Source organism: Somniosus microcephalus, chromosome 19, assembly GCF_052327205.1.
Source record: "Somniosus microcephalus isolate GS21.2 chromosome 19, FLI_Smic_1.0, whole genome shotgun sequence".
In the NCBI taxonomy this organism is placed as follows: domain Eukaryota; kingdom Metazoa; phylum Chordata; class Chondrichthyes; order Squaliformes; family Somniosidae; genus Somniosus; species Somniosus microcephalus.
Genome location: NC_141005.1, coordinates 32,617,131 through 32,630,243, shown reverse-complemented (window position 1 = coordinate 32,630,243; position 13,113 = coordinate 32,617,131).

Here is a 13,113-nt window from a genome sequence, read left to right as displayed (position 1 = left end):
AGAAACGGCTTCTATCAGAAAAGGATCTTACGCTGGACAAGGCTTTCAGCATGGTAGTATCACAGGAAGCAGCAGCATGGGGCGCTGCAGAGATACAACGGAGACTGCAAGAATATGGCACAAATGAAATGTCATACGGAACAGTGAAGTGCTATTGCTGCGGCAGAACAACACATGACCATAATGATTGCTGGTTCAAGGACAAAGTGTGCAGACAGTGTGGAAAAGTAGGACACATAGCAAGAGTCTGCAGGTCGGGAAAGAAAACCAGCAGCAAGAAATCTCCACAGGAGAAGTACAAGAAGGTACATAAGGTGACGGAGAGTAGTTCAGTCAAACAGAAGAGTGATACAGACTCTGGAAGCAAGGAGCTGGGTTGTCTGAAACTACATAATGTGATCAAAACAGAGGATCAACAACCTATCTGGGTCACGCTCAAGATAGACGGAGTCCAAGTGAAAATGGAATTGGACACAGGATCAGCCCTAACAGTCATAAACCGAAGGGACTACAAGCGGCTATTCTCACATATACCCTTGAGAGATACAAAGATTGTCTTGAAGACGTACGCGGGGCAAAAAGTCTACCCCAAAGGAAAAATAAGGGTGAACGTTATATATAACGGCAAGGAAACACCAAAAATGGACCTATATGTATTGCCAGATGGAGGACCACCACTACTAGGACGTGAATGGATCCGGAAGATACAGCTAGATTGACATTCCATACAAGCACTGACTGTAGATGCCAAAAAGGATGACGACGTCACACCTGGACGACTGTCAAAAATGCTAACTGACGCAAAAGAATTGTTCCAGCAGGGACTCGGAACACTAAAAGGCATAACAGCGACGATCAAAATAGAGGAAAATGCAAGCCCAAAGTTTTTTAAGGCCAGACCGGTACCTTATGCGATCCGCCCAGCCATCGAAGCAGAGCTGGAAGGTTTGGAACGTTCAGGAGTACTGTCCAAAGTGGACTGGAGTGAATGGGCTACACCCATCGTTCCTGTAATGAAGAGGTCGTTGAGTAATACGCCTGGGGAACCAAAGAAGGTTCGCATCTCTGGGGACTTTAAGGTGACAGTGAACCCAGTCCTTCACACTGTACAATATCTGCTTCCGCGGATTGAAGATATTTTCACCTCGCTATCTGGAGGGAAACGCTTCACTAAGATTGATCTGGCCCAGGCGTACCTGCAAATGGAGGTGGAAGAAGCCTCGAAACAGTACCTCACGATCAACACTCATAAAGGTCTCTACCAATACAACTGGCTGGTGTTCGGAGTAGCATCAGCTCCGGCTATTTGGCAAAGGGCAATGGAACAAGTCCTGCAAGGGATTCCAGGGACCCAGTGTTATTTGGACGACATCCTGGTCACGGGCAAAAATGACAGTGATCACCTCGCCAACCTGGAGCAGGTGCTCACTAGATTGAAGGAATATGGGCTCCGAGCTAATCGCCACAAATGCGAGTTTTTCCAGAAGCAGATCTTGTATTGTGGCCACGTTATTGATAATGAGGGGTTACATAAGTCCCCTGAAAAGATTGAGGCAGTAGTCAAGGCTCCAGCACCGGAAAATGTGTCGCAACTGAGGTCGTTCCTCAGGCTGGTGAACTACTACCATAAGTTCTTGCCGAATTTGTCCACCGTACTACACCCACTGAACACCCGACTGCAAACGGGGGTACCATGGAAGTGGAATGACGAATGTAAACGAGCTTTCCAGAAGAGCAAAGCATTGATCACATCAAAAGAGGTGTTGGCTCATTTCAACCCAGCACTACCAATTCGGTTGGCGTGTGATGCATCACTCTATGGCATTGGAGCGGTGCTGTCGCACAAATTCCCGGACGGCTCGGAGAGGCCAGTAGCCTTTGCGTCTCGGTCACTAACCTCAGCCGAGTGTAACTACGCCCAGATTGACAGGGAGGCCCTCAGCCTAGTGTGGGCAGTGAAAAAGTTCAATCACTATCTGCACGGGCAGAAGTTCACCTTGCTGACTGACCACCAACCACTTGTCTCCATCTTTAATCCAAAGAAGGGCGTTCTGGCGATGACTGCGCAACGGCTACAAAGATGGTCCCTTTTTCTAGGGGCGCACCAATATGAAATCAAGTATAAGGGCACGAAACAGCATGGAAACGCTGATGGGCTATCACGCCTGCCACTGCCTACTGCGGAGGAAGCACCAGCAGTGGATCCTGTCGAAATATTTCATTCGACTATAATTGAATGTTTGCCAGTAACTAACGCTGGTATAGAGGAGGAGACCCGAAATGGCCCGACACTGTCTCGGGTATATGATTTGATGGTGAAGGGATGGCCAGCACATGGCGACTCACTGTTGCCAGCATTCTCATCCAGAAGAGAACAGTTGTCAGTATGCCAGGGGACCTTGATGTGTGGATCCCGAGTGGTAATTCCACCCAAGTTAAGGGAGAGAGTGATCAATGAGCTTCACGAAGGTCATCTGGGAGGGGTGAAAATGAAAAGCCTTGCTAGGGCTTATGTGTGGTGGCTGGGGATCGATCAGCAAATCGAGGACCTGACAAAGAGCTGCTCAGGATGCCAGAAGGTCCAAAATGCACCACCACATGCCCCTCTACACCCATGGGAGTGACCCTCATCTCCATGGCAACGGGTGCATATTGATTTTGCTGGTCCATTCATGGACTCAATGTTTTTAATAGCCGTGGATGCGCACTCGAAATGGCCTGAGGTGATCAAAATGTCCTCCACCACCATGGAGAAAACTATTGCAGTCCTACGGACCATTTTTGCCAGGAACGGCTTGCCAAAGCAGATTTGCTCTGATAACGGACCACAGTTTGTGTCCGAAGAGTTTCAAAGATTTATGAAAAGGAATGGGGTGAGGTATTACACATCCGCCCCGTATCACCCAGCCACAAATGGATTGGCTGAGAGGTTCGTACAAACCTTTAAAAAAGCAGTAAAGGCCATGTGCGATGACGACATTCCACTGCAGCATAAGGTGCGACACATGCAGTCACCAACCAGGCCCCGGCCATGATGTTCTTTAACCGAAGGTTGAGATCTCGTCTGGATTTGCTCAGACCAAATGTACGAAGAGATGTTGAGAGTAAGCAATTCCAGCACATCAATGAGAAGCCGACAAGGAACTTCAATGTAGGGCAACCAGTCTTGGCCCGCGACTACCGAACAGAGAAATGGCAACCAGGAACGATATGCACACGGCAGGGGCCACTAATGTACACAGTGGATGTTGGGGAGAACATTGTGAGACGCCATGCTGACCAGATCCTAGAGTCACAGGAATGAGTCAACCCCATGTCTCGGCCATACGTACCTGGTGAGGAACCTGACGTACAGGTCGCATCTACCTCAGAAACAATAGCATTGGAAGCTGATGAATCAACTGACGACAGGGTGCTAGAATCGCCTCCGCACCAAGAGCGAGACACTCGGGAAAGGCGTTATCCAGAAAGAATCAGGAAGCCTCCCCAGAGACTGAATATATGAATGGACTATTTTCATATAACATTGTGTATTAAAAATGTTAATTGTTAAATGAGTATTATGGTACTGTTAATCTAAAAGGTGAGGAATTGTAATGTATGTAATGTATATATACCTTAAGGGAGAGAACTACTTTTTACAGCTCCTGTATACTGTAGTACCGGCAGTGACCACACCTGTATATAAACCCTGAGTAGTGATCTGTATAGTTAGTTCTAGAGTAACCCTCATTCAGTAAACACCTGTTGAATCGTTCCCTGCAGTCTGTTGTCTGATTATTGAAGGACACAACATTAAGATACACAGACATAACAGAATTCTTTTTGTGGCCCTCAAAGGAGCAGGAGTTCACCTCAAAGGGCCCACAACAATATCCTGGGCTGCTGCCACCCCGGGACCCTACCCTCCACGATCGTGACATGTCCCCCCCACCCCCGCCACCCCACCCCGACCTGACCCCGCGACTTTCCTTCCTGGCGGAAGCTCCGGCCCATTATCCTTCACCAAATCTGGTGAGCTGCGTCGGAACGTCTGTTTGGCAGCTTGCCTCACGAATGTAAATGCGACCGGAGTCTCAAAATGACGGGGAGCCACTTGGCCACCGGGACGGGTGGCCCGCCAGCCCGCTCCACCAGTAGACCGCCCAAATAGACCCCATCGACCTTCTTAGTAAAATTAGTGACCCGAGGAAAATTTGACCCTGGACCTGAAAATTCTAAGATTATCCTTCTGACTAATGCTAAAGTTACTGCCCTTTTATTCTGCCCTGCTGCGGGCCACCTGACTTTGGGGTGGTAACCAGGCAGCCAAGAGTCGAAAGAGGGTGTCATTCCCACCTCGCTGGAGCTGTGCCCCATTTTGTGTCCCAGTACAGTTTCTGGCAGCAGCAGCAGCAGTGGATGCAACGTCCTCATTTAACTATTTATAGGGGGCGTGTAGTAGTGGTGAATGTCCTGGACACCTCCTGCCATTTGCTGAACTTGTTCTGCTTTTCTTCCTGCAGGTACTTACGTTCTCACTATTTTGCGCTGATTGTTACATATTATTTACATTGAAGGCCTCAGCAGTGTTACTGGCACCAATGGGTTGCTCAACGGTCATTCCTTTACTTGACATGTTCAAAAGAATAGAAAGCTACCAGACAAGTCAGGCTGCACGAGAGGTTCTGTGTGCCCACCCATATCTGCAGACAGAAGTGAACATACATTGCCTTTGCAGAAGATATGTGGAATTTAAATTTAGTTAATTAAATAAATCTGGAATAAAAAGCTTGATGTAAGAAAACTACTAGGCACTTGGTCTGAGTATTAAACAAGGCTTTAATCAACTGTTTTTCAACATGGAGATCTAGTTGTGTCCTTCACTAGTTCCTGTTAAAGAATGTCCTGCACAAGCTGGGCCCATGCCCGAGTATTTATACTCTCCCTGGACAGCGCCACCAGCAGGCCGTCCAGTATTACTTCATAAATCATTTCCACATGAATGACAGATTCATGTCAAAGCTCGTATCAGTAATGGTGACCATGAAACTACTGGATTGTTGTAAAAACCCATCTGGTTCACTAATGTCCTTTAGAGAAGGAAATCTGCCATCCTTACCCAATATAATACAATAATTCAACTTTATTGTCATTGTACAATGAAATGTGATCTTGCAAGCTCCTATGAGTCCAGTACAAATAACATTAACATTAAACGTAAATAGCACTGTCCTGGGAGAAGCAAAGCCACTGCGTCTGTGCATGCCGCCATTCCATTTCCACCATTCCTCCTGTCCGACAATCTTCAGCCCAACGCCCGGGCCTGCTCACCAGCCGCCCCTCCCGGGGCTCCTTCCGTGACCTTCTCACCAACCGCCCCTCCTCAGGGCTCCTTCCGTGACCTTCTGCACCTGGTCTTCCCTGATGGTCACCCCTCCAGGTACTAACCAGGCCTGGCTTTGTTTAGCTTCCAAGCCTTGCCAGTGACCCTGTCCCTAGTCCCAGGCCTATATGTGACTCCAGACCCACAGCAATGTGGTTGACTCTTAACTGCCCCTCTGAAATGGCCTAGCAAGCCACTCAGTTGTAACAAACCACTACAAGAAACAATAATAAGAATAAAACCGAATGGACCGCCCGGCATTGACCTCGGCACCAGCTTCGGACTCAACAAAGGCACACTGAGCCCAGTCGACCCTGCAAAGTCCTCCTCACTAACATCTCAGGATTTGTGCCAACATTGAGAGAGCTGTCCAACAGACTAGTCAAGCAACAGCCTGGCATAGTCATACTCACAGAATCATACCTTTCAGTCAATGTCCCAGATTCTTCCATCCCTGGTTATGTCCTGTCCCACTGGCACAGTGGTATACAGTCGAGAGGGCGAAGCCCTGGGAGTCCTCACTAGTGACTCTAGACCCCATCAAGTCTCATGGCATCAGATCAAACATGGGCAAGGAAACCTCCTGCTGATTACCACTTACCACCTACTGCCCTCCCTCAGCTGATGAATCAGCACTCCTCCATGTTGAACACCACTTGGAAGAAGCACTGATGGTAGCAAGGGCACAGAATGTACTCTGGGTGGAGAACTTCAAAGTCCATCACCAAGAATGGCTCGGTAGCACCACTACTGATCGAGCTGGCTGAAGGACATAGCTACCAGACTGGGCCTGCAGCAGGTGGTGAGCGATCCAACATGAGGGAAAAACCTACTTGACCTCGTCCTCACCAATCTACCTGTTGCAGATGCATCTGTCCATGACAGTATTGGTAGCAGTGACCACCGCACAGTCCTTGTGGAGACGAAGTCCCGTCTTCACACTGAGGACACCTTCCATCGCGTTGTGTGGCATTACCACCATGCTAAATGGGATAGATTCAGAACAGATCTAGTAGCTCAGAACTGGGCATATATGAGACACTGTGGGCCATCAGCAGCAGCAGAATTGTATTCCACCACAATCTGTAACCTCATGGCGTGGCATATCCCTCACTCTACCATTAACATCAAGCCAGGTGACCAACCCTGGTTCAATGAGGTGTGTAGTAGAGCATGCCAGGAGCAGCACCGGTCATACATAAAAATAAGGTGCCAACCTGGGGAAGCTGCAACACAGGACTACATGTATGCTAAACAGCGGAAGCAGCATGCTATAGACAAGGCTAAGCGATCCCACAATCAACGGATCAGATCAAAGCTCTGCAGTCCTGCCACATCGTCTTGAATGGTGGTGGACCATTAAACAACTGACGGGAGGAGGAGGCTCCATGAACATCCTCAATGGTGGCAGAACCCTGCACATGAGTGCAAAAGACAAGGCTGAAGCATTTGCAACCATCTTCAGCCAGAAGCGCCAAGTGGATAATCCATCTCGGCCTCCTCCTGTAGTCCCCGCCATCACAGAAGCCAGTCTTCAGCCAATTCGATTCACTCCACGTGATATCAAAAAATGGCTGAGCGCACTGGATACAGGAAAGGCTATGGGCCCTGACAATATCCCAGCTGTCATGCTGAACACTTGTGCTCCAGAACTAGCCGCGCCTCGAGCCAAGCTGTTCCAGTACAGCTACAACACTGGCATCTACCCAACAATGTGGAAAACTGCCCAGGTATGCCCTGTCCACAAAAAGCAGTACAAATCCAATCCAATTACTGCCCCATCAGTCTACTCTCAATCATCAGCAAAGTGATGGAAGGTGTCGTTGACAGTGCTATCAAGCGGCACTCATTCACTCACCAATAACCTGCTCAGTTTGGGTTATACCAGGACCACTCGGCTCCAAACCTCCTTACAGCCTTGGTCTAAACATGGACAAAAGAGCTGAATTCCAGAGGTGAGAGGAGAGTGAATGCCCTTGACATCAAGACAGCATTTAACTGAGTGTGGCATCAAGGAGCCTTAGTAAAATTGAAGTCAATGGGAATCAGGGGAAAACTCTCCAATGGCTGGAGTAATACCTAGCACAAAGGAAGATGGTTGTGGTTGTTGGAGGCCAATCATCTCAGCCCCAGGACATCAGTGCAGGAGGTCCTCGGGGCCATGTCCTAGGCCCAACCATCTTCAGCTGTTTCATCAATGACCTTCCCTCCATTATAACGTCAGAAGTGGGACTGTTCACTGATGACAGCACAGTGTTCAGTTCTATTCGAAATTCCTCTGAAAATGAAGCAGTCTATGCCCACATGCCACAAGATCTGGATGACATTCATGCTTGGGTTGATAAGCAGCAAGTAACATTCGTGCCACACAAGTGCCAGGCAATGATTATCTCCAACAAGAGAGCGTCTAGTCTCTGCCCCTTGTCATTCAATGGCATTACCATTGCCGAATCCCCCGCCATCAACATCCTGGGGGTCACAATTGACCAGAAACTTAACTGGACCAGCCATATAAATACTGTGGCTACAAGAACAGGTCAGAGGCTGAGTATTTTGCAGCGAGTATCTCACCTTCTGACTCCCCAAAGCCTTTCCACCATCTACAAGGCACAAGTCAGGAGTGTGATGGAATACTCTCCACTTGCCTGGATGAGTGCCGCTCCAACAACACTCAGGAATTTTGACACCATCCAGGACAAAGCAGCCCACTTGATTGGCATCCCATCCACCACCTTAAACATTCACTCCCTCCACCACCGGCGCACCGTGGCTGCAGTGTGTACCATCTACAAGATGCACTCCAGCAACTTGCCAAGGCTTCTTCGACAGAACCTCCCAAACCCATGACCTCTACCACCTAGAAGGACAAGGGCAGCAGGCGCATCAGAACACCACCACCTCCAAGTTCCCCTCCAAGTCACACACCATCCTGGCTTGGAACTATATCGCTGATCCTTCATCATTGCTGGGTCAAAATCCTGGAACTCCCTCCCTAACAGCACTGTGGGAGTACCTTCACCACACAGACTGCAGCAGTTGAAGAAGGTGGCTCACCACCACCTTCTCAAGGGCAATTTGGGTAGGGTAATAAATGCTGGCCTTGCCAGCGACGCCCACATCCCAGGAACGATTAAAAAAAAAGCCTTCACTGTATCTAGCGTCATCTGGAACTCACCACCAATGTGCAGGAAATTCTACAATATGCTTAACACCCGCTTCCTGACAGCATGGACACGCACCATACCCTGCTGAATGATGGTTTCAACAGTTGGAGGTGCAAAACTTCAGCATTGTCTGTTTCCTTGCAAGTGTTCCTTTATTCACTGCTAAACATGCCGGGAAGCAGTGGAAGACTCGCATAGTTGGCAACTCATTGACAACACCTGTTCTCACGGCCATTAAACAATGCCTTCTGAGAACTGCATTATATTCCATATACAATGGTACGCAGAATGCCTTCACTCTCCCTACTTTCTTCTTAAAGGTCCGCACCAAAACACAGGGAAGTACCACCTCCATTCTCTCATGGCTACCATAGCAAATCACCAGTCAGCCACCTCAAAATCTTTGGCCACTATACGAAGTAGGAGGCAAGGATTAAAAGGGCAGAAAAGAGTAGTCAACAAGAGGAGGCTTGGTGATCTTAAACAATAGGAAGGTTTTCAGATTTGTTATGAGTGAAACCCTTTTTTTGTCACTGACAGGATATGTGTGGAATGAGTTGGTGCAAGGTGGGGAATGCTTGCATGAAGGAGTGGAATCCAAACTGTCAGACATCCTTGCCCTGCAAGTAGGCAGCAATAGCTATAACACGAAGCTGGCATGCAATCCTCACTCAGCAGCACACCAAGTAAAACAATTAGAACAGCTTTGCTCCTTCTGCCTGACTAGTATAGCAATCAGCTCCAAGAACAGTGCCTGGCACACAACGGCTACCACACACAATCTACCACACACAATATACCACACACAATCTACCACACACTGTCACACACCGAATGCCACACACCGAATGCCACACGCCAACTGTCACACACCGACTGCCAAACATTCGATGTCATGCGCCAATTGCCACATACCGTCCACCTCTCATTGACTGACAATATTGCTGCCACACTGTCGCTGTCATGCACTGACTATCGCAAACCAACTGCTGGACACTGATTGCCACACATCGACTGCTAAACACAGAATGCCATGCACTGATTGCCACACATTACACATAAGTGATGCACACTCTTTGCCACATACTGACTGCAGCATACCCACTGCCACATATGGACTGCCGCACAGTGACTACCACACACCAATTGCTCACAGCTGCGTACTGACTGCCAAACACAGAATACCACACACTCAGTGTCACATACTGACTGCCACACACCTACTGCTGCATACAGACAGCCACACACCAACTGCTCACTGCTGCATATTGACTGCCAGACACTGAATGCCACACACTCAGTGCCACATACTGACTGCCACACACTACTGCCACCTAGTTGTCTTATCCTGGCACTGACACTCATTAAACAGTACGTGAACTTGTTCCCTGGTAAATTGGAAATTCGATTTTTACAGGTGTTACCAGGAGCCTGAGTGGAATAACTTGCAGACTACAATAAAAGTTATTAAAGGGCAGATACCCTATTTAGTATTCTCTAATAGGCTGAATTGACTTTTTGTTCTGAAAAGTCTAAGTTGACTGCAGCAGTGGTGGGTCAATTTTAATTTGTGTACTTATATAAATGACTTGATCAGTCTGACCTTCAGCACTGAAAGAAAATCACTAGCTTGGGCAAAAAAACCTTCAAGGAGAGTTTGAGCTTGAAGACAATTTTTCTGCTGGGGTCTCACAAAGTTCTGCATTGTTATAAGTATTATCTGGATTCTGTTTTTATCATTTCTACTTCAACTCATTGCTATGTTAGATCTCTATAATTGTAGGCTACTATATTTCTAAATGAATAACATTTGTCCACGTACATCACAGAATAGGATGGATCTTGACATTTTCACCTAAAACAGGTCAGTCAGCATCAAGTTTTAATTGTATCCCGATTTTTATTTCCGTGGCAGTCATTAGATCTGAGAAAGACAAAACAGAATATTTTCTTAATGGTGCGAGACTGTGGATGAGTGAAGGGATTTAGGTGTCCATGTACATAAAACACTAAAAGCTAGTGCAGAGGTGCAATAAGCAATCGAAAAAGTGAATGGAATGTTGGCCTTGATCTCAAGGGGGTTGGAATAAGAACATAAGAAATAGGAGCAGGAGGAGGCCATTCGGCCCCTCGAGCCTGCCCCGTCATTCAATGAGATCATGGCTGATCTGACCTTGGCCTCAACTCCACCTTCCTGCCTGTTCCCCATAACCCTTGACTCTCCTGTAGTTCAAAAATCTGTCCATCTCAGCCTTGAACATATTCAAAGACTCAGCCTCCACAACTCTCTGGGGTAGAGAATTCCAAAGATTCACGACCCTCTGAGAGAAGAAATTCCTCCTCATCTCCATCTTAAATGGACGACCCCTTATTCTGAAACTATGCCCCCTCGTTCTAGATTCCCCCACGAGGGGAAGCATCCTATCAGCATCTACCCTGTCAAGCCCCCTCAGAATCTTATATTTTCAATAAGATCCCCTCTCATTCTTCTAAACTCCAACGAATATAAGCCCAACCTGCTCAACCTTTCCTCATAAGACAACCAATTCATCCCAGGAATCAACCTAGTGAACCTTCTCTGAACTGCCTCCAATGCAAATATATCCCTCCTATAATAAGGAGACCAAAACTGTACGCAGTACTCTAGGTGTGGTCTCACCAACGCCCTGTACAGTTGTAGTAAGACCTCCCTACTTTTATACTCCATCCCCCTTGCAATAAAGGCCAACATTCCAATTGCCTTCCTAATTACTTGCTGTACCTGCATGCTAACTTTTTGTGTTTCATGTACGAGGACATCCAGATCCCTTTGTACTGCAGCATTCTGTAATCTCTCTCCATTTAAATCATATTTTGCTTTTCTATTCTTCCTACCAAAGTGGATAACCTCACATTTTCCCACATTATACTCCATCTACCAAATTTTTGCTCACTCACTTAACCGATCTATATCCCTTTGCACACTCTTTGGGCTGGATTTTGTCAGTGTGAGCGGGCTGGAGCGTGTCAGGTGGAAATTGTGCCAGGACCCCGACTCCTAATTGAAGTGCTGAAAAAGTGGGATTTTCCCCTAATTGGCCAATTGATTTCCTGCGCGTGGGAACCCCTGGCCCAATGAGTCTTTTCAGACAGAAAGTCTCCTCCGATGATGTCATCAATGCTGTTGGATTTAAGGCCTGCAAGCAGCCTTGCTTCTTCTGGAGACTGCAACCTTTATGGCCATTGCTACCTTCGCCTTCTTCATCAACTATGTCCAGCAGTAGGCCAAAGTGTGCTCCATGCTTCGATGAACCCTCCCTCCAAGCTCTGGCGGAGGGAGCGAGATTCAGGAAGGAGGTGCTGTTCCCTTCCTCAGGGAGGAAAAAGCCACCCCAGCAGACAAAAGCTGTGTGGCTGCAAGTGGCCCAGGAGGTCAGCTCCATCTAACTGAGCCACAGAACTTGGCTGCAGTGTAGGAAGAGGTTTCATGATTTTCTCCAAACAGGAAAAGTGAGTATGACTTTCCCATCACCCTCAATCTGATCCCCATCCCCTCTCCTCACCAGCACTCCGCTTTGCCAATCTCTTCCTCCAGATTCCACTTGACATTTACATGCCTGCACCCTTACCCATTCCCTCTCTCTCTAAGGTCACATTCACTTAACTATTCGACCATGCAGCCCTCACACTCCCTATCACTGTGATGCCATGACAACAACAACTTTCAACACACAGGGAGGGTCCTTTGTATCCTTCTAAGCATCAATGCTATGGATTCTCTACACTCACTCCTTCATTCTCACTCAAACTCCACTTGTGTCCCTCATTGCAGGAAAAGAGAGCCCACAATAAGAGGGAAAGAGCCATGACCAGAGGAGGGCCACCCTCACCCCCTGGGAGGAGGCAGCCCTGGAGATTGCCATAATCGAGGAGGATTCCAAGTGGGGGACGGACAGATGGGCGCATCGCAGCAAGCTGGTGACAGAATAGTTTGGCATCTCTCTCGTTGACATTGCATGAGTCACTGATAATGAATCTGATGCTCTAACAGATTGACTTATGATCATCTGCACTTTTCAATGTTCATATAACCTTGACCTCACATCTCTAACTCTTTCCTTTACTCCCCCACAGGGCCATCGAGAGCCCCCGCCCCCACTGTCCAGGAGGAAGAGCCTGAGCTTCCAGACTCCTCAGAGGAAGCTGCAACCTCTGAGGGCGTAGCGTCAGCAGAATTCAGTGCACCCAGCACCAGCGCAGACACTCACGCCTCAGTGGGACCTTCGCAAAATAGAGTAGTGTTGTCACCTTGTGAAGGAATAAGTCATATTCAGAAAAATACACCATTCTATGAAAGAATTCTGGCCTTTGTAACATGACATACTAGGTCTGGAAATCTGAAAGCTTCAACAATCTAAAGCTGTAAACAGCATACAGGCTATTGAGATAAGATAAGTTGTTGACACTGAATCAATAGCTTTGTTGAAACAGAAGGTTAAAGGTTCCTGAAGTCTGCAGCTTTGGAAAGAACACAATGGTACACCCTGTTAAGGTGTCTTAAACCAACACTTCGGAAAGAAACACAGAAAATTAAGAAACATATGC